The sequence below is a fragment of the Chrysemys picta genome, chromosome 6 (assembly GCF_011386835.1).
Source record: "Chrysemys picta bellii isolate R12L10 chromosome 6, ASM1138683v2, whole genome shotgun sequence".
Lineage (NCBI taxonomy): Eukaryota > Metazoa > Chordata > Testudines > Emydidae > Chrysemys > Chrysemys picta.
The window spans coordinates 79090543-79113961 of record NC_088796.1 but is presented as its reverse complement, the minus strand read 5'-3'; the positions used below and the strand labels follow the sequence as shown (position 1 = coordinate 79113961).

Below are 23419 nucleotides of genomic sequence, written 5' to 3'. Positions count from 1 at the left end.
TCTGCCACAATTAGGGATGCCCCTGTCATACCAGGGCTTTTTCTTAATTTGCCAGGGGGCAGAGAAAACACGATTCTCTAATCGTATTATAGGAACAGTACTTGGATTAAGGGTTAACAGTCTTTTCGGTAGTGTAGATTGGCCCTTACGTTCTCTGACAGAACACAAGAAAATGACATTTTAGTCCCATCTGTGACTTCACTGTATCTTAATTTAGGACTGGCAAGCTTCTACTAGTGCATTTTTGCATCACAGAGCAGAAAAGAATAATGTGGGTAGATAGAACTCTTTAAATATATTTAAGTAGGAGGATGAATTGAGAAAGTTAATTGTTGTCCTTTAGGCTGAACAGTCCATAGTACTAACTAAATAGTACTGGAAAAGTGATTTTTTTCAGTCTATTTAATCAATCCATCCATCCAAAAAGTAACGTAATTACTACATTTCTGTTTTCTTCAGCACTGTTGTATCTGAGCACCTTCCAGAATTAGGAAATTAAACAAGAAGCCTGTCTTATCAAAAGGTGGGTCTTCTTCATTTTCAATCCTTAAGAAAATTCCAAACAAGGACACACACACACTAAGCACCAGACAGACTTACCAAATTAAGATCAAGCATTCACTACAGAATTTCACACTAGTTTTCAGAGTCACAGAACTTCAGAAATCTGTGCCTCCTGAGTCCTGCAGAAAGGTTGGCATCATTAATGAAAGAGGCAGGAATGTAATTGAAACTATATTCAATTAACAAAAACCCACAGTAAAAACATGTACTTAACTCATTCGCATAGGCTTATTTTGGAGAATTCTCCCTCAACAACTCAGATTAGCCATTTGACATAGAAGGTAACAGAAGGGCTTGTTACCTCATGAGTCTGAGCATATACCCAGCTGTTACATCTGTATAACACCCTATCACCCTGGCCTTTGATAAACTACTTCTTCCCCTTTTTATTCTTAGGTCCACTCTGCTACTTCCTTGGCTTTGATTCTCCGCTATCTTGCCCCTGGCATGACCACTTATACCTGAGCAAAGCAAGTACAAAGGGTCTGGAAAATATTAGCACGTCAGAACTTTGCACAGGTGTAAGTGATTGCACCAGGGCCAAATTAAAGGCATTGTATCTTAACATCCCCCCCCCCGCAACCAAATTCACAACTGGTTTCAACACCCATTGTATCAAAGCACCCTTCCTGCACTGGATGTTGAAAAACAGGTCTGCCCCACCCATAGTCATATTCAACCACCGAGGGGGTGTTCTTAGAAGGGAAGTAATTTCTTTGTATTTGTGCAAGGCCAGGGAGACTTTATAACATTTAGGCTACCCCTTAAAGAAGCATATTGAGAGGGTGCCTTTAAAACATGGGTCTGAACTGCCTCTGTCAGCACACAAGTGCTAATTGGTTCCTTTCCACAATATACGAAAATTTCACAGAGCCAGAGTTTTTCCCTATTAGTTTTTTGTGATAAAATAATAGCACCGTATAGCGCATTTCATCAGTAAATTTCAAAAAGACAAAGCATTGTTACCCCTATTTTACAAATGGCATAAAGAAGTTATGAGATTTGCCCTGTTTCACAAGATTAGTCAGTGGCAGAGCTTGGAATAGTCAACAAGTCATAGCTATCCCTAAGATAGCAGTATTTTCCCTTGGTTTTATGATATCTTCTGTGTGGGAAATCTCAGGAGCAAAAGTAAACCTTTCTGATCAGGTCAGAAGATAATGACTTGTCTGTGCCTTATTAACACTGAGAGTGGGGAGTTTTATTGTTAACTACACATGGTATTTTTCTAATACTTTGTATTTTAATGTGAATGCTAACAAGATTTATAATAGCATTATTTCCATGGACCACAAATGAAATTCTTATCTTGGGGTAACTTGTACTGAGGAGATGGAAGCTTCACAATGGTCAACCAGATGGACTTCCTAAAATAAAATCAATCTAGCTTAATAAGAGGTTGCCTCTCTCCAACCCTTCCTCCTAGGCAGGATCAGAGCTGATTCTGCATTCCTTATGCTTTCCCATACTAAATTTCTGTTCATAGAATCATAGACTTTAAGGTCAGCAGGGACCATTATGATCATCTAGTCTGACCTCCTGCACAATGCAGGCCACAGAATCTCACCCACCCACTCCTGTATCAAACTTATGTCTGAGCCATTGAAGTCCTCAAATCATGGTTTGAAGACTTCAAGGTGCAGAGAATCTTCCAGCAAGTGACCCGTGCCCCATGCTGCAGAGGAAGGCGAAAAACCCCCAGGGCCTCTGCCAATGTGAGGAAAATTCCTTCCCAACCCAAAATATGGCGATCAACTAAACCCTGAGCATGTGGGCAAGACTCACCAGACAGACACCTAGGAAAGAATTCTCTGTAGTAACTCAGATCCCACCCCATCTAACATCCCATCATAGGTCATTGGGCATATTTACCGCTAATAGTCAAAGACCAATTAATTGCCAAAATTAGGCTATGCCATCATACCATCCCCTCCATAAACTTATCAAGCTTAGTCTTGAAGCCAGATATGGCCTTTACTCCCACTGCTCCCCTTGGAAGGCTGTTCCAGAACTTCACTCCTCTGATGGTTAGAAACCTTCATCTAATTTCAAGTCTAAACTTCCTGATGGCCAGTTTATATCCATTTGTTCTTGTGTCCACATTGGTACTGAGCTTAAATAATTCCTCTCCCTCCCTGGTATTTATCCTTCTGGTATATTTATAGAGAGCAATCATATCTCCCCTTAGCCTCCTTTTGGTTAAGCTAAACAAGCCAAGCTCTTGGAGTCTTCTTTCACAAGACAAGTTTTCCATTCCTCAGATCATCATAGTAGCCCTTCTCTGTCCCTGTTCCAGTTTGAATTCATCCTTCTTAAACATGGGAGACAAGAACTGCACACAGTATTCCAGATGGGGTCTCACCAGTGCCTCCTTATCTCTACTGGAAATACCTCACCTGATGCATCCCAAGACTGCATTAGCTTTTTTCACGGCCATATCACATTGGCGGCTCATAGTCATCCTGTGATCAACCAATACTCCAAGGTCCTTCTCCTCTGTTACTTCCAACTGATGCGTCCCCAGCTTCTAACAAAAATTCTTGTTATTAATCCCTAAATGCATGACCTTGCACTTTTCACTATTAAATTTCATCCTATTAATATTACTCCAGTTTACAAGGTCATCCAGATCTTCCTGTATGATATACCGGTCCTTCTCTGTATTGGCAATACCTACCAGCTTTGTGTCATCTGCAAACTTTATTAGCACATTCCCACTTTTTGTGGCAAGGTCAGTAATAAAAAGATTAAATAAGATTGGTCCCAAAACCGATCCCTGAGCAACTCCACTAGTAACCTCCCTCCAGCCTGACAGCCATGCCTAGATGATCCTTAACCTCCACTCCATCCTCAGTGTTTAGCGGTCCCACTTCTTCTTTCTTTGTTTTCTTCTTATTTAGATGCCTATAGAATCTTTTACTATTGGTTTTAATTCCCTTTGCAAGGTCCAACTCTACATGGTTTTTGGCCCTTCTCACTTTATCCCTACATGTTCTGACCTCCTCAATAAGGTAGCTTTCCTTGCTGATCACTCCCATCTTCCACTCCTTGTAGGCTTTCTGCTTTTTCTTAATCACCTCTCTGAGATGCTTGCTCATCCAGCTTGGTCTACAACTCCTGCCTATGAATTTTTTCCCCTTTCTTGGGATGCAGGCTTCTGATAGTTTCTGCAACTTTGACTTAAAGTAATTCCAGGCCTCTTCCATCTTTAGATCCACAAGTTCTTCCCACCTAAATCCTGTAAATCTGGGAAACAAAACAAACCACACCACCACCACCCACAGCAAAACAAACCCCCAACGAGCACCAAAACACTGCTAGATCACCGCACACTCCCTTCACTAGCCTGTCTGTTCCTCTGCCTGCCTCTTAGTCTTGCCCCCAAACTCCCCTTGCAAACTCCCACTCAAACTCCCCTGTTTACAGCTCTGTTTGCTGGCTCCTGTGCCGCTGCAGCTGTCTGTCTGTTGACTTAAATAGGAGTATTGGGGATGCAAGGAACGTGGGTTTGAGCACGCAGACCTCCTAGATTTGAGAGAGGTAGATTTCCCTGCTGACTAATGAAAAAGAGTACTTTTATCCATTTATTTTGGAAAAAAACTCCCCTTTCAAAGACTTTATTTTATGTACAAGATATAATGCTAAACACTCCACATTTACCTGAGAAACCATTACTACTCTCCCTATTCTCACCCTGAGACTCAGTCTCTTACCAGAGAAAGGAACATAAGAACGGCCATACTGGGTCAGACCGATGGTCCATCTAACCCAGTATCCTGGCTTCTGACAGTGGCCAATGCCAGGTGCATCAGAGGGAATGAACAGAACAGGTAAGTGATTAATCCCCAGACGCCCATTCCCAGCTTCTGGCAAACAGAGGCTAGGGGCACTTCAGAGCATGGTTTTGCATCCCCGCCCACCCTGGCTAATAGCTACTGATGGACCTATCCTCCATGAATTTATCTAGTTCTTTTTTGAACCCTGTTATAGTCTTGGCCTTCACAACATCTTCTGGCAAAGAGTTCCACAGGTCGACTGTGTGTTGCCTGAAGAAATACTTCCTTTTATTTGTTTTAACTCTCCTGCCCATTAATTTCATTTGGTGACCCCTAGTTCTTGGGGTATGAGAAGGAGTAAATAACACTTCCTTATTAACTTTCTCCACACCAGTCATGATTTTATAGATCTCTATCATATCCCCCTAGTCGTTTCTTTTTCCAAGCTGAAAAGTCCTAATCTTACTAATCTCTCCTCTGAGGAAAAAAAACCCTCTTCACCCTTGTCTGGCTGTACAGGTACGAAGACTGAGGTACATTTCAAATTAGAGGGTGGGGGCTGGCATAGGAGAAATAGCAGAATTAAAATTCTTTCCACCAAAGGAAACACTGCAGGACAAGGTGACCAAGCAACAACGTCTCTGATGTTACTGAGTGTTGTTATAAGATCAAGGACGATAAGGCCATTGTGGAGAAACTAAATGAATTTTTTGCATCGGTCTTCATGGCTGAGGATGTGAGGGAGATTCCCAAACCTGATCCATTCTTTTTAGATGACAAATCTAAGGAACTGTCTCAGATTGAGGTGTCATTAGAGGAGGTTTTGGAACAAATTGATAAATTAAACAGTAATAAATCACCAGGACAAGATGGTATTCACCCAACAATGCTGAGGGAATTCAAATGTGAAATTGCAGGACTACTAACTGTAGTCTGTAACCTATCATTTAAATCAGCTTCTGTACCAAATGACTGGAGGATAGCTAATGTGATGCCAATTTTTAAAAAGGGCTCCAGAGGTGACCCTGGCAATTACAGGCTGGTAAGCCTGACTTCAGTATCGGACAAACTGGTTGAAACTATAGTAAAGAACAAAATTGTCAGACACATAGATGAACATAATTTGTTGGGGGAAGAGTCAACATGGTTTTCCTAAAGGGAAATCATGCCTCACCAATCTACTAGAATTCTTTGAGGGGGTCAACAAGCATGTGGACAAGGGGGATCCAGTGGATATTGTGTATTTAGATTTTCAGAAAGCGTTTGAGAAGGTCCCTCACCAAAGGCTCTTAAGCAAAGTAAACTGTCATGGGATAAGAGGGAAGGTCTTCTCATGGATTGGTAACTGATTAAAATAGGAAACAAAGGGTAGGAATAAATGGTCAGTTTTCAGAATGGAGAGAGGTAAATAGTGGTGTCCCCCAGAGGTCTGTACTGGGACCACTTCTATTCAATGTATTCACAAATGATCTGGAAAAAGGGGTAAACACAGAGGTGGCAAAATTTGCAGATGATACAAAACTACTCAAGATAGTTAAGTCCCAGGCAGACTACGAAGAGCTACAAACAGATCTCTCAAAACTGGGCGACTAGGCAATAAGATGGCAGACGAAATTTAATGTTGATAAATACAAAATAATGCACATTGGAAATCATAACCCCAACTATACTTATAAAATGATGGGGTCTAAATTAGCTGTTACCACTCAAGAACGAGATCTTGGAGTCATTGTGGATAGTTCTCTGAAAAACATCCACTCAATGTACATCAGCAGTCAAAAAAGTGAACAGAATGTTGGGAATCATTAAGAAAGGGATAGATAAGACAGAAAATATCATATTGCCTCTATATAAATCCATGGTACGCCCACATCTTGAATACTGCATGCAGATGTGGTCACCCCATCTCAAATATATATATATATATTAGAATTGGAAAAGGTTCAGAAAAGGGCAACAAAAATTAGGGGTATGGAATGGCTGCCATATGAGGAGAGATTAGTAAGACTGGGACTTTTCAGCTTGGAACAAAGATGACTAAGGGGGGGATATTATAGAGATCTATAAAATCTGACTGGGGTGGAGAAAGTAAATAAGAAAGTTCTTTACTCCTTCTCATAACACAAGAACTAGGGGTCACCAAATTAAAGTAATAGGTAGCAGATTTAAAACAAACAAAAGAAAGTATATTTTCATACAACGCACAGTCAACCTGTGGAGCTCTTTGCCAGAGGAGGCCGAGACTATAACAGGGTTAAAATAAATAAATAAATTCATGGAGAATATGTCCATCAATGGCTATTAGCCAGGATGGGCAGGAATGGTGTCCCTACCCTCTGTTTGCCAGAAGCTGTGAATGGGCGACAAGGAATGGATCACTTGATGATTACCTGTTCTGTTCATTCCCTCTGGGGCACCTGGCATTGGCCACTGTTGGAAAACATGATACGGGGGGTATGGCTACACTTGCAGCTGTACAGCACTGTGAGTTAAACCCACCTTCGTACAGCTGAGTAGGGAAAGCGCTGCAGTCTGTCCACATGGACATCTGCTAGCGCACTGTCTTGGCCACATTTGCAGCTGCATTGGGAGTGGTGCATTATGGGCAGCTATCCCAGAATTCAAGTGGCTGCAACATGCTTTTCAAAAGGGGGGGTGGGGTGGAGTGTGACAGGGAGTGTGGGGGGAGAGAGAGGGTTTTTGGCGTGCTGAGAGTATGTCAGCAAACTGTCTTGTAAGTTCAGACCCCCTAACCCCCCATGATTCTCACTCAAAGCAAACAGCAAAATGTTTGCTTTTTCTCTCTGAAACGGAGCTTTGAAATAGCACTTCTGCATTCCTGCAGCCGATCACAACAATGAGAAGAGTGGCCACTTGATAAGGGAATTATCACAGCGCAGTAAGTTAACTCCTTGTTCACACTGATACCCGGGAGTTGTAGCCAAGGCGCAGCAAACGTTATTCCTCTCAGGGAGGTGGAGTACCAGCAGCGCTGTAGCCGTGAAGATACAGCGCTGTACGTGCCTTGCCCGTGTGGACGGGGAGTGAGTACAGCGCTCTGGGAGGCTTTATTGCGCTGTAACTCACAAGTGTAGCCAAGGCCTGGGCTAGATGGACCTTTGATCTGAACTCGTAGGGCCATTCTTATGCACAGGGCTGTTCTAAGAGCACAGGTTGCAAGGCACCATCAATGCACTTTTGCAGACCTGCCAAATCCAAGGTTTTAACTGCTGACTACAGATTTGCTAAAGAGAAACCTGAGCAAGCTTCTGATGCCAACCTGATGCTGGCTCATCATGGGGACAATGGAAAGAATTGCATATGAAAACAGAGAATTAGTTGTATGTTTTAAGAAACAGCCCTCACACAAAAACGTTTCAGTGTCATCTTCTCTCTCCCTGTTATCACCAGTTCTAAGAACACCAGGTGTGAAATCCTGCTCCCAGTGGCAAAACTCCCATTGACTTCAGTGCAGCCAGAATGTGTGTCAGATGTAGAATTTTTAAATATCTTGACTTGCGGTGGGTTTGTTGTTGGTAGGGTTTTTTTGGGGGGGAGGGGGGAATTAATTAGTGATAGTCTAGCTTGAGATAGCACTAACAGGGCTTCCTCTCCCTCCATTTTAGGACTTGTCACAATGAAAGAGAAAAAGGAACAATACTGGAAATATTGCATGGCAACTTGTATTATTTATTTTGGATTTACGTACAGCGTATGACATCTCATAAACATACTAAGCTCCCAGCAAATGCATGCAGTAATCCACCATGATGTTTGTTAAAGAATAACTTTAAAATTAGTAGGCATGTGCTCCTGCAGAAGCTAAATTTAGGCGAATTTGTGAAAATTCGCAGAGCTACTTTTTTTGGCAGAGGATATTAGCAAGAATGCATCTGCTCTGATATCCTTCAACAATGTGTATTGTAGAATGGCATAGTAGACATATCTAGTAACTTATTTGCCACTTATACTCAAGTTTAAAAAACAAACAAAAAAACCCCCAAACCACAACTCCCTCCTTCCTCCCCCTCCCATACCTATAACTAACAGATATGTGCCAATTTTTCATCATGCTCATTTGCTTGAATCCCTATACCCTATCCTTTGTTTGTGTCATTAGATTATAAGCCCTGCCAGGCAGGGATTGCCTCCTTTCTGTGTTTGTGCTGGATGTTGCACAATGTGACTGTGGCCTTTAGGCCCAAGCAAAATGTAAATATTTACTAATAATTATTCCTCCCCCTCCCCCCTGCAAAAAATAGAAGTTATCCCTGGAATTTGGCTTATCCTTCCAGTTCCCACACTTCTAAATAGAGTTTTTCCACCTTTTCTTTAATCTCTCATTACCAAAAAAGCAATGGGAATTAAGACAAAGGCTATATTTGAGCTTTTTATACAATTCTGAATTAAAATGGGGAAAAAATCCTGTTTAGCTTAGGCTCCAGTCTTGCAAACATTTATGCAGGTATTTATCTTTAAGAATATGACTAGCCACATTGACACAGTGGTTAGATTCACAAAGGGACTTAGGCACCTAGAAAATCACTGGGATTCACAAAGCCTGAGTTAGGTGCTCAGGCTTCCTATACCTTGAATGGAGAGAAACACATGTCTAAGAATGGGCCTCACAACAGCCAGCATGCTAGGTGGCACCCCACCTAAGCTAGCCAAAGGGATATAGTGAGGAGAGAGAGCCCCTTTCAGGGAGTTTAGCACCTAAGTCCAGTCTGGAAAGAGGCATTTATTTGTGCTTGGAATTCTAAACTGCAAGCCCTCTGCTGGTGGCAGTGGAGCACTGCTGCTGCTAGCACCTCACTTCTAACTTTTAGCCCTGTAGTTAACATGCTCACCTGGGATGTGGGAGACCTCCTGTTCAAGTTCCACCTCTACCTGATGAGAAAAAGGGATTTAAACAGGCATCTGCAACCTCTGAGATCAGTGCTCTAACCACTGGGCTATGGGATATTCTGAGATGGGGCTCCCTCAATCTCTCCTGTTGCAGCTGTTCCACTTTGGATAAATAATAAATCACTGGAGTCATGGGACTAGGTTCCAGGCCTTCTACACCCTAGGTGAACATGCTAACCATTAGTCAAAAGAGTCATTCTCAGGCATCTCTCTCTTTCACTGGCCCAATGGCTTTTTAATTATTTATCCAAGGTGGAACAGCCTCAACTTGAGAGACTGAGGGAGCCACCTCCCAGAATATCCCATAGCCCAGAGATTAGGGCACTCATCTGAGAGGTAATATATCCCTCTTCAAATTCCTTCTCCTCATCAGGTAGAGGAGAATTTTAACCAAGGGCTCCCACATCCCCGTAAGAATCCTAACCACTAGGGCACCTGCTCTCCACCCCCAATTTTTGTGGAATTAGGCATTCTCTGAGCACACCTACCTGATCAGGCCCCACAGGCGAGTTAGGTGGAGCAATGCCTATCTTCCCCCTGTTCAGGCACTGCACTGGAGATTAGGCTGGAGAGAGGTGTCTAGATGTCTAGAGCAAGGCTGCAATGCACATACCCAGGGGCAGAAACATAAGTACAGAGGGAACTTTCACTGAAAAAATTTAGGCATCCAGTGAGTTTACTACCTACAGGGTTTGGCAGCAGCTAAGCAGCAGTTTTGTGAATACCAGTAGTGCCTAAATCTCAAATGTATGGACCTAAGTCCCTGTGCGAATTTAGCCCAATGTGACTACAGATGTGAGTAAAGGTAACTGCAAATGTTTAGAGGATTGGGGCTTAAGTGTCTCCTTGACTCTCCCAGAGCAACAGTTTCTACACATCTTTATTAAAAAAATACAACAGTAGTCTACAGACACTGTAGTGACACCAGTGTGAGGCTATAATTCTTGGACCATTATTTTAGAGTATTGGAGTTTTTTTTAAATTAAGGGCACAGTGCTGAATTTAGGATTGAGGTGGAGGCCTAGCTTCAGGAATCAAATGCTTAAAAAACCTACACCAATATATATATCAAAACCTAAGCTTCAATCCTGCAAGCTGAGGCACAAGTGCTTTTTCAGTGGGACTCCATGAGGGTGTAAGCCAGGGGTAGGCAACCTATGGCACAGGGGTAGGCAACCTATGGCACGCGTTCCCAAGGTGGCATGCAAGCTGATTTTCAGTGGCACTCACACTGCCTGGATCCTGACCACAGGTCTGGGAGGCTCTGCATTTTAATTTAATTTTAAATGAAGCTTCTTAAACATTTTAAAAACCTTATTTACTTCACATACAACAATAGTTTAGACTTATAGAAAGAGACATCTAAAAATGTTAAAATGTATTACTGAAATGCAAAACCTTAAATCAGAGTGAATAAATGAAGACTCGGCACACCACTTCTGAAAGGTTGCCGACCCCTGGTGTAAGCATTTTCTGATGTAGATCAGATTGCAGGATCAGGTCCTAGAAGTGATTTTTACTAAGGTCCCATCCTGTCAAGTACATGCTTAATTTTACTCAGACAAGTACTCCTGCTGAAGCCAAATGAGACTGCTCAGATGAGTAGAGTTAGACAGGTGTGTAAGTTTGGGGTCTAAATGTGTCTATTTTTTCAAGTACACCTCTACCCCGATATAACGCAACCCGATATAACACATATTCGGATATCACGCGGTAAAGCAGTGCTCCAGGGGGGCGGGGCTGCGCACTCTGGCGGATCAAAGCAAGTTCGATATAACACGGTTTCACCTATAATGTGGTAAGATTTTTTGGCTCCCTAGGACAGCATTATATTGGGGTAGAGGTGTATATTAGTTATTTGTATTACTATATGCCTAGGAATGCCAGCTATGGATCAGAGCATCATTGTGCTAGGCACTGTACAAAAACAGAACACCAAGACAGTCCTTGCCCTGAAGAGCTTACAATCTAAATACCTAACTGGCACCTTTGCTGCCCCCCATTTCACATGAGAGAGCATTCATGCCATGGGGGTTATTAAAAAGCCTAGTGCTAAACAATACACCTAGATGCAAAGATTGTTTTTTGCCAGTGGAAAAACAAAAAGCAAGACCCAGCAATTAAAACAAACATCTGCAGCAGCATTGGTAACTAATTCATTTTTGTTTTCAGTATTCTTGTATGTGTAGAAAAGCAACACAACGAAGATGTTAAAAACCATACATTAGTGACCAAGCTTATATTTTAGGTGGGCCCAGCTGTCTCTAAGCCCTTATAATTGTAGATATTTCTTTGAGAAAATTCACTGATGGCATAAGCAGGGACAACTCTAATGAAGTCAATAGATTGACAGACATGATCACCAGTGGTGAATTTGATCCAATAAGAAGTCCCTTTTTGAGGGATTGAATCAGAGGTACTTGTGACTGTGGTTTTTTAAATGTGATTTTAACATGTTGCAGTTCTCATTGACTTCAGTGGAAGTTACATGTGCACAAAGGATCCACCAAGCTCTAGATGCGCTTTCCTCTAGAATCTTTGAGAGTAGGCTTTTGTTTGGTGACTTTTCTAGCAGGGAAACTGCTACGGGGTTCAATGTGTCCAACAAACTGATAATGTCTTAAATAGATAATTGTTCACTTACGTTCAAAATTAAACATTTAATTAGTCCATTTAGTGGTTAACTTTCTGTCCAAAGTCTGACACAGCCAGAATGTTAGCAAATAAAGATTAATACTCTCTCCGTGCAATTGTTTCTCTTCTCTCTGACCCTTCCTTCATCCCAGCTTCTGATAAATCAGGTTGCTTTGATTACAATTTGTGTTATAAATTAGCACTGTGAAAATGAAAAAGCTTCATTACAAACCTGAATTCATTAGTCTTCATAACACACCGGAGAGTAGTTATTCCCATTGGCCATACCTGGAAATGTTAAGTGACTTGTGCCATGTCACAAAGGGAAGTAAATGACCACAGGTGTTCGTTCCTGGATCCCAGTTTATCCCTCCCCAGGCACTCCTCCTCTTCCAAGCCCTCTGAAGAATATTTATATGAGCAATTCCACTCTGAAATTTAACACTATAAAAACAATACCTTCTTACTTAACAGACGTGCTTCCCTTAGTGCAGGGATCGGCAACCTTTGGCACGCGGCTCCCCAGGGTAAGCACCCTGGCGGGCTGGACCGGTTTGTTTACATGCCGCCTCAGCAGGTCGGCCGATCGCGCTGCTCCAGGCCAATGGGGGCGGCAGGAAGCGCTTGGCCAGCGCCGCTTCCTGCCGCCCCCATTGGCCTGGACCCGCGAACTGCGGCCAGTGGGAGCCATGATTGGCCGAACCTGCCGACGCGGCAGGTAAACAAACCAGCCCAGCTCGCCAGGGTGCTTACCCTGGGGAGCCGCGTGCCAAAGGTTGCCGATCCCTGCCTTAGTGTATTTAGTCATCTCTGCAACACAAGTTTGTTCTGCTTTATTACTTTTAATGCTGCAGAACCACACAGAAAAAATGGAGTAAACTGGATTCTCTTCTTGCTTGTGCATCATGCACAGAACTGTTTACTAGAGGCCAATTAGCTTGAATTCAGTGGAACTGCACAGATGCAACTTTAGGACATAATTTAACTAGCAGAACCTTTATTGCAAGTGATGATGCAATAAAGGAAAAAACCCAAATTGACTCTCGGAGGCCAGGCTGAGTTAAAGAAAAATATTCACTTGTTTTTACTGCAAGACTGGGTATTGAGAGACAATGACCGCAGAACCCCAGGGCAGCATTTGCACAGTTGCATTACAGAGCAGAATTGCACTTCCAAGCTCTTTTCCTTGCACAGGTGTAAGAGATCAATCTCTTTAAAAACCATTTACATCCTCCCCCCTACCCCCCGCTTTGTGTTACGTATTTGTTTTGTTTCTTGAATTGCAGAATAGCCTGATGGCCCTTTATGTCTTGCTTTTCCTTGCACATCTTTGCAACTAAACCCGCTAGCCAAACCAGCCCCTGAAAGGCTACAAAATGGATTTGTGTAAATAATACATTGATCTGTTTACATGCCGGGCCCTTTTATTGCTTGCTTGGCGGAGATGGAGATGCAGCAGCAGCAGGTCCTTTCAAGGCAGGGTTTGGTTTTCTGCCTCCTGAAGGCTTTGACCTGGCGACTTCTCTCGGATGCGCCTCCGCTCGCTGGCCACCAGGGGTCCCAGACACGCGCTGCTTCCCAGCCGCTCTTTGTCCTGCTGCTTCCCCCGCGAGCCCGCCTCCCCATCCCGTTCGGAGCTCGCGGCTGGAACCGGGGGAGGGATGCGGCTGTCGCTGCCGACTTGTACAAGTGGCCGCCAGTCAGGAAGCAGAGCCACGCCCCCGACTCCCTCCCCTGCCTCGCCGGCCGGGCTGCTCCAGCCCCCGCTGCTGTTCCACCTCGCTTGCTTAGCAGGTCAATGAATTGCCAGAGGCTTGAGGCTGAGGAGCTGGAGAAGCCTGGCTCTGGAGCCATCCTCGAATCCCTGCCTAGCAAACATGCGCCTCTGCACTGTCTCTGATTCCCCAGCCAGGAACGTAGCTGCTTGAGAAGTTGGAAAAACCAGGAGGACTAACAGGGGCGTGTAAAGCAATCCGGAGCTACAAAAGGAGGGTGAGTGTGCACGGTGTGCAGCGAGCTCTGCTCCCACCTAGGCTGAGTTCTCGGTGGGCATGAACTGTGTGCGTCTGTCCCTCGGGGTATAGGCTCGGTGAGCTCCGAATCCCTCGAGGATGGTAGAACTCGCCCCTGTAAAAGGTGGCCCCCACTGAAACTTGGTGGGCAATGGCAATACCAGCTGAAGTATTTTTTGAAATACTAATGCATGAAAATGTCTGTTGGAGGTCTCTCTTTAAATGATCCATCTCTAAACCAACAATTACCTGTTTGTTTTCTTGGCTGCCCCTTTGCCCAAAACAATGTAGTTCATATTTCAAGCCACAAGCAATGACAATATGGAATACATTGGATTTTGATAAATAATAAAAATGTAAATAAAGTCACAGCATGAAAATGAACTGAAGCTAATAACTTCTGTACAGATAATCATGTTTAATGAGGATTTTTAGCAGACAGTTATATATAGTAGGGACACATACAAATACGTTAGACCAGGTAGGATTCTGTAATGATATTCTAGTCTCCTAGGGAATTATTACAGTTTGCCTTTTGTAACTTACAATTTAAAAAAGCAACAACAATCAAGGAAACTATTTAAACACACAACTGTGAAACAAACAAATATATATTATAGCCACACACTACATATACATATGTACCCACACAAAACATGTACACACAACCATATGCTACAAACACAATTTATATATCTAAGTCATTGAAATGTACAAATAAAACTCATAATATAGCAACATTTGAAGTTGCAACACAAAATAAGAGCTACAGTACTCAAGGTTTAGTCTCATACTGCGTCCCTAACTCATACTTGTGTATTTTTCTCCCTCTAGGATAGGGAGAGCTATGAATACATTTTTTATGGAAAAATATGGCTACAATATTCATAACTTTGTCTTCCATTTATGATTTTGTGTGGGTCTACAGTATTTCTATGTTCATATGTGATATTATACATATTCATAGTGGTTCAGTTTTAGAATTCCTGTATAGTTTCTTGTTGACCGCAAGTTTCACTGTTCTTTTTAAATATAGAGTTCATTATCTGTATATATGTCTCTGTGCATGAAAATTCGTTGTGTGTACATATCACATTAACTTCTCAGGAGCATTATATAATATGAATGTGGTTTTTGGTTGTGTGGGCATGAAATTGTGATAGAAAACTCAGTCCTGAACTACCCCTGGACAGAGGGGAAAGGAGAGGCAGGCTAGCGTGTTATGATGTGTGTGTTCTTCTCTGTGTGTGTGATTGCATCTGAGTCTGTCTGAGTCACTCTGTGTCCATGAACTTTACAAGCATTCAGTTCAATACCATTCAGTGCAGATTCCAGTTGCTGGTTTACAGCCAAGCAGCCAGCCAGCCAACCCACCTGTTAAAATGTAACATGTACATTCCAGTCAAAGCACTTGGAAAAGCAACAAAATAACAATAAGAAATAATGTGTTATCTTAACACAGGCATGTGTATTAACTTCTGCCTTGATGTACCATAATGGAAAATAAAGTCTTTGAGTATAAGCCAAATTGCATTTTATTAGAGGTTTGGATTAGTGACTGGTCTGTTGGGGGTTTATTTGGGCAGAGAATTGAGAGTCCACATAAATGAAATATAATTTGACATATACACAACTTAATTTCTACTTGGATAAGAATGCTATATCTATATCAGGATGGATTTCTACTCCTGTTTTTCATAATATAGTGATATGTAATTTTAGTTTTATTACCAGAAAAATTTGCGACAAAAATAAACAAGGGTTTATTAAAGTGACTGTTCCAGCAACTACAGTTAAGGCTGTTTCTTCAGCAATTCCATTGCAAAACCATTTCTTCACACACTTAAAAATACCCCACACATCCTGAGTCTCAGTGTAGGAACACTGTATCCTTTTTTGTGACTTAATCTTTATACAGTGGCTTGAAGATGTAAAGAGCTATGTACGTGTTAAATATTGCTGTCTATGACATTTTAAAAAACAGTTTGATTTAAATTTCAACAAGTTTTAAATGTACCAGTTTAAGACTCTCTTGCACTCACCTTTAAAAATGGTTTGAACATTTAAAAAAAAGTTAAGGGAAAATAATTTGGCAAACAGTAACTACAGTACATGGGGAAATCTAACCACTTCAAGAATCACTGAGCTGTGTAAAGTAAGCGCTATCTAAGGCTATGTGTACACTGCACTTTTGTTGGTAAAACTTTAGTCAGTCAGGAGTGTGAAAAAAACCACACCTCTGATTGACAAAAGTTTTACCCACAAAAAGCACCAGTGTGGCCAGCACACCTACTGACAAAGCTACCACTCCTCATTGGGGGTGGTTTATTTTGTCTGTGGGAGAGCGCTCTCCTGCTGACAAAGAGTGGCTACACTGTGTACCTTACCTTGGCACTGCTGTAGCGGCCCTGCTGTGCTGCTCTTAGATGCGCAGTGTAGGCATAGCCTTACGAGAAGCAGAGTTGTAACTTTTTTCATGAGGATATTTAAGGACTAGCCAATGCCCATGGAAGTAAGTAGAAAGACACCCACTCACATCAGTGGGCTTTGAATCAGGCTGTTGATACACTTACAATACCAGAACCCACCTCGTGCTAATCCTGTGAAGAGACCGACATGGACAAATTCCTGCACCTCTGCTGATCCTCATTGATTTCATTGGGGCATCGTGTTGATGCAAGGGGTCTGACTGCACTGAGCTTGTTGCAGGATCGGGGTCTGCATAATCTATATGTACTTGCGCGATAAACAGGACTAGTTTTTGAGATGCCATTACATCTCAATTGGACACTGTAAATAGTATTAGCCATTATACAACTTGTAGTGGCTTGGTGTTCAGAAAGTTGTCCGTTACAGTCTGTCACATAGATCAAGCAATCCACTTGTAACTACACTTTTCATGTAAGTGGTTATTTTAGCAAAAATCAAAATAATATTGATGGATGATAAGTCTTTAAACTTCCAAGTGATGGACTTCACTGACCTGAATGGAGTAGTTTGGAGTTAATTTAGGCAATACCCACTTTAACTCCATTAGGGCCCTGTTCTGCAAGATGTGGATTCAAAAATTCATCGACTTTAAGGCCAGAAGGGACCATTGTTATCATCTAGTCTGACCTCCTGCATAACTGAGGCCATAGAGTTTTACCCAGTAATTTCTGCATTAGGCTCATAACTGCTGTTTAAGGAGTGCCCTCACTTGCCTCTCATGTCAGTGGGAATTAAAGGGTGCTCAGAATCACACTGCTCTTTTGCAGGTTCGAGCACTAAATGAGTATTAAAAATCCACTTTTTCACAGATCTGTCATTAAATCAGAACTGTTCTGGCATATCATAATTGTGCATATAACTCCCATTAAAGTGTATGAACACAGTCACACTTCTTGTGGGATGTACCCTGGTGAGAGCCTCCTGCTTCCACCTCAGGAATGAGGACTGAAGCCTGGGACTGCCAGTAAGGGAAAGAACAGGAGTACTTGTGTCACCTTAGAGACTAACAAATTTATTAGAGCATAAGCTTTTGTGGACTACAGCCCACTTCTTCAGATGCATATCTAAGGTGCCACAAGTACTCCTGTTCTTTTTGCGGATACAGACTAACACGGCTGCTACTCTGAAACCTGTCATTAAGGGAAAGAAGTGACTCTTGGAAGTGGGATAGGAGGACTCCGCTCTTAGAGCACTGTCCCACTCCACAATTCTAAAATGGCACCTAGCTGCCTGCCTTCGGTTTTCATGCCACTCCTTCCACTCTTGTTGGATTCTGCCCATCACTGAGTAGCAGTAAGATTCTGGGGGTCTTTCTGACTTCCCATGGCTGGTACTTTTGGTAGTAGGAGGGGAAAACACCTTGGGCCTGATTGTGATCTCACATATGTGTAAAAGTCTATGGAGTTACTCCTGATTTACTTCAGGAGAGAGGAGAGTCAGGATCCTTGTATTTCATGGTTTCTGCCACAGATATTGTCACAGCCTCCCCAGCCATCAACTGGGAAAAGAAAGCTGGGGCTGTAAAATAAAATTGACTATACAATTGTACCTCAAGGCAAACATTTTCTATAGTGGCGTCTGCTTCTGGGTGCCCAACCCCAGACTCCAGTTAAAGTCAGTGGTGTGAATGCTCAACACCTTTGAAAATTAGGCTCATGGTGTTTCAGGCCTTGGCTACACTGGCGCTGTACAGCGCTGCAACTTGCTGCGCTCAGGGGTGTGAAAACGCCCCCCCCCCCCCGAGTGCAGCGAGTGCAGCGCTGTAAAGCGCCAGTGTATTCAGTGCCTGCAGCGCTGCACGCTCGCTCGCAGCGCTGCAAGCTACTCCCCTCGGAGAGGTGGAGTACATACAGCACTGCGAGAGAGCTCTCGCAGCACTGGCGGCACGACTACACTCGCGCTTCACAGCGCTGCCGTGGCAGCGCTGTGAATTCCCAAATGTAGCCAAGGCCTCAGTTTGCTGCGCCACCCTGAGATGTAGTCCTGCCCATGGGGAGAATGAAGACATGGGGAACTTGAAACTACAAATCTCATGACGCACTGCAAGGCTCAGACAGACACAACAATTAAAGTTGATCTGAAACTAAAGGTTTTGTTCCAGGTCAACAAACAACTGAAATGTTTCAATTTGGGACTGTCAAAACATTTAGTTGCAGTGAAAACTGTTTTGACATTTCCTAGTTGAATTTTTTTTAACTTTTCATTCCATCCAAAATTTCAATATCAAGAAAACAGATGTCAAAATATTGGAATGCCCTATGAAATGGAAATTTCAGGTTTTGATTCTCTCTAGAATTAACCTCTCAGAGCTGGGGAAAAGAAATTCTCAAGTCTTGTGCAAGAAACAGGATATTTTTAAAAATAGTTAGACTGCCACCAAGCAAGCCAATATATTTTTATGCTAAATGCCTGCTCTATTGCACTCATTTGTTCTGATGAATTCAATGGGACTACACAAATACTTAAAGCTAAGCATGTGCTTAAGTGCTGTGCTGGTTTGAGGCCTTAATCTTTGATGTTGCAGTAGAAAGGGAGATTGGATTGGCCCAGTTCTGGAACTGAAAAAAAAATGAGTGTTTTGAAGTCAATAAATAGATGACGTTATATAATTATAACTGATAATTAACTATGGTTAACTAAGAGTGCCATGTATGTAGTTTAACGAATAGTGATGTGAGAGTCACTAGCCCTTTTTCCGTCACCTGTTACTTTATACTTACATGCATTTAAGTTCAGTAAGGAAAGTGAAGAAGGATTGTGAGTGCTAGTATACAGGAAAAGTACAGCAGATGGAAAATTTAATACAAAGAAGGTGAGAAATAACTAATAAAATGTCAGCTGAAGTAACAAGATGCATGTGGGTGTGTGCTAGCTGTAATTCACTGGGATGTGTTCTACTTCATATTATATCTACATATATTTATTTTTCTTCTGTGTTCTGGGGCTAACTAGCTGAACAATGTCTAAGAAGCAGCAACAGAACTACATCCTGCCAACTTTTAGAATTAAGGCAAAACTCTCAATGGTAGCAATCTGGATTGATGTTCCTCTGCTGTACTCACATTCTTTTTCCTGCCTCCTAATTTTTGTATCTATTTTTAAAATACATATGTTTATGAAGTTTGCCACAATGAGTCTCCTGGGCTTACTCTTCTTGGCTGGAGCCATCTTTAGAGTAATACGTCATCAGACTGCCATTGATCTAATGATGTACCTATTACTTGATATTCAGATATTGGCAAGAAATAGAGTAAGGTTCTAAATGTTTGCATCAAAAGGGCTAGGGGAAACTAGTTATATTGTATCTAATCTTTGCACACAAGCAACCATATTTTTAAATATATATGTACTTTCTAAAGATGAAATGTATATCTTAGAAAGAGTTTGATTATATCTGCTGCAGGAGAGGGAGAAGTAATAATTTATATGAATTCCAAACCTGGATTCCAAAGTGTATTGAAGGAAAGAGAGTAGACTTCATATTGGTCTTCATACCACCACTTTTTAATAGCAAAATGCCAGATTTTTCCAAAATATTCAGCCTTTCCTCCCCCTGCAAAAAACAAACAAACAAAAAAACAACAACACATTTTCAAAAGAGCTCTGCTCCCATTTATGTACCTACATGAAGTATCCAGATTTTTTTAATAGTGTTCAGTTTCCAATGGAAAAAACACAATATTCAGTGAGAGGTAAGAATGAAATAAGCAATGTGGTGAGGTCAGTTTTCAAAGTGAAAGTTTTGTAGACCTCTTTATTAAATGTATATGTGAATTGAGGTAGTTGCATGCTATTTGAACCTCTTCTTTATTTCCTGATCCATTAATAGATTCTGGGTTAGAGTGATGAGGTGGGAGGTTCTGGGAGGATGGATTTGCTTCTCTTTACCTTGCTCATCTTTGTTTGCCCTCCATTCCCTTGACCCCATGGTCCCTTTTTCACTTTCTTCCTGCTCCTCCCTTGTTCCTTTTTCTGCATGGCTATCATTCTATTCTCATTCCCTCTTTTACCCACTCTCCCCCTTGCTTTCCCTTTTCCTTTTTTCCTTACTATGTTCCCTCTAGTTTTCTGCAACTCTCATTGGTCTTAAATCAGTTTTCTCATCATTCTAGCCCTCTCTGTTAGGGCAAAGAGTGATGGGAGAGAGAGATGTAAAACCTTTCTTCCGAGTTCCCCCTTCACTCTTCTTGCCGCCTTCATCACTTCCCAGTCCCGTGGTGTAATTGCTCTTTTTTGCTGTTTCCATGCCATCTGGTGTGTTCACATGGGTAGTCCTGCAGCACTTACTAGCAGGACCCTCGTGACTCTACCAAAGCCCTTTGCTAAATTACCTCCAATGCATAGTTAAACTTGGTCTCTAGCTGCATATGAAATATTTAAAGCTAATAAAGAACTGTCAGTGTTAATAAAGAAAAAGACTCCAGCCCCACAACATAGACTATGTCCCTACTACTCTGCAATCACCCCCACCTCAGGCAAAGGGATTGGCCTTGAACGGAGACCTGAAGGTAAGCACCCAGGACCTGTCTAAGCCGTGAGAGGGAAGTGAATTTTAGAGCCAAGGACCTACCATTGAGAATGCCTAGTCTCCTGATCGTGGTTTACGGTGGCATATAGGAAAAAGGGAAGTGGGGGCCCCTCAGGTAGCCTTGACCCAAACCATTTAGGACTTTATAGATCACTGTCAGCTCCTTTGATTGCACTTGGAAACAAGTCATGAATGCAAATAAGAAGTCAGTACAATTTTTGGAGAAGTATTGTAATACGCTTCCTATGGCCACCACTACCAAGCTGTATTCTGCTGCATCAAAAGAGTCTATAAAGGTAGTTCCATGTAGGGTGCACTGCAGCAGCCCAATCTAGAGGTTACAGAATGTTAAATTGCTATAGGTAGGTCCACATCAGAGAAAAGTAGTTGCAAGCTCCTTACTAGACCTAGATGAAGTGAGGCACTCTTGGCCACCTCCTGGGAAAACAGGAGTAGCTGGGATCCAAAATCCCTCTAGGATCATCTAGGACAGTGGTTCTCAAACTTTTGTACTGGTGACCCCTTTCACATAGCAAGCCTCTGAGTGCGACCCCCCAATAAATTAAGAACACTTTTTTATATATTTAACACCATTATAAACGCTGGAGGCAAAGCGGGATTTGGGGTGGAGGCTGACAGCTCGTGACCCCCCCAGTAATAACCCCCTGGGAGTCCTGACCCCCAGTTTGAGAACCCCTGGTCTAGGGAAAACCGCATCAGTGCCAGAGAGAGGGACAAATTAATTCTCTTAGTTAGTCTATGAGCTGGGCTACAGAGTTCAGGCCATCTCTCTTTACCCACAATATAACCCCCACTGATGTGAATAGAATTTTTGTGCAAACCTTGTTTCTCTTACATCCCCTGTCCCACTTTATTTTTGCACAGCTGTCTTTTTTTAATCATTTTTTCCATTCAGCAGTGTGATACTTTGTAAGTCTTTATTATATATAAACAATAGCATACAGAGGCCCAGTAGGAGCAAGCACTGTTGTGCTAGATACTGTGAAATCATCCGAGGAGGCAGTCCATGCCCCCCCAGAGTTTCCAGTTGAAAAAGATAAGTGTCACATGGAGAGGAGAAAGACACCACACAGTCATTATGATTATATAATTGCAAAAAAGTTATAGATAAGATGCCAACCATTTCCATCTTCCCATTAACCTGTCCACCTTACATTTGCTGATTATTTTTTTTCTAGGTGTCATGGGTAAAGATGGCACTTGGAGAGGGGTAATGGCTTTACGGGGCGGGGGACATCTCATATGTAACAGACAGCATGGAAAAAGTCAGAAATACCTTTGTGAGAAATTGACATGGGCCGATGAAACTGGTGTAGTAGGGGATACAGTAGAACCTCAGAGTTAGGAACATCACAGTTACGTACTGAGTGGTCAACCACACACCTCATTTGGAACCAGAAGCACTGTATGCAATCAGGCAGCAACAGAGATATATATATTTAAAGGCAAATACATGTACACTGTGTTAAATGGGAATGGAGGCTGTTCATAACTCTGAGGTTCTACTGTACTATTGACAACAGCAGACTCGGGTCCTCCTTTGGTCTCTTCTCCTGCTAGCTTTTTTTGCAGGGATGGAGCCAATTTGCTGTTTTGTGGTAATTTGATTTCCTAATCCCACTGTCGTCTGTCAATCTCAGTTGCATTCTCTCTGAGCTTCCCTCTCATATCCTTGAGGCAAGTGAGCAGTTAGCCAACATCACCCTCTAGGAACTCTAACACTAGTATTCTAGAATGAATGTCTTCCTCCCCCGCAACCTATTCTAGCCAAGTATTCAAACAAGTCTCTAACTAACTGTTTCCAAGACAGCTTCCAGATTTAAGAGACTCCAGTATTCAATGAGCAACTTACATAGTGTTTAGAGCACTAGGTGATGTGTCCATATTATGCTGTGTCACTTAGAGGCAAGCTTACCTTATTATTGAATGAGCTGGAAATTTTCTCCCATGTTCATCTCATATATTACAATCTAGTCTTCTCCAGCACATTTAGAGCCAGAATGAGTGAAACTGGATTAAGTCAAAGAGACATTCATTTGTCCGCTCTTAAGTTGGATCAGTCCCACCCATAGTTGGACATCCAGTCTGAATCTAATTGCTCTTAGCCACGAAACAAACATATCTCAGCGCAAAAAACATTCAACTCTGCTCCCAGGCTATACACCGTAAGAATCCACTCTGGTGACAAAGACAGTTGATCAACACAACCTTGACCTTGTTGTTTGAGCGCCTGGGTTTTGAGTTTCTTGTGGTGATGAATATGGAGAGAGAAGGATGCTTAAAAAAGAAAACAATCACAAAACCCCCACAAAAAAAATTTAAACATGTAAACTACCTGTTCTGCAAATAAAAGGTATAATTTCTCCCCCTCCATTAGTCTAGTATGTGAGCACTCACAATCTTTAATGTATTTATCCTCACAACATCTCTGTGAGACCGAGAAGCACTAAACACTGTTACCCCCATTTCATAGACTGGAAACTGAG

The 23419-nt window shown here is 42.2% G+C and overlaps 1 protein-coding gene across 2 annotated transcripts in view; it reads left to right on the top strand.

The window, feature by feature from the left end:
- Positions 1-23419, top strand: part of MARCHF3 (membrane associated ring-CH-type finger 3) — a 148839-nt gene that overhangs the window by 17370 nt on the left and 108050 nt on the right. The window contains exon 1 of one of the 2 annotated variants that reach the window (XM_065599315.1): positions 12691-13874. The exons of the other annotated variant lie outside the window; for it this stretch is intronic. The gene's annotated coding sequence lies outside the window, so the exon portion shown is untranslated. Of the gene's footprint in view, positions 1-12690; positions 13875-23419 lie in introns of those variants that run through there. 2 annotated transcript variants of the gene reach the window in all.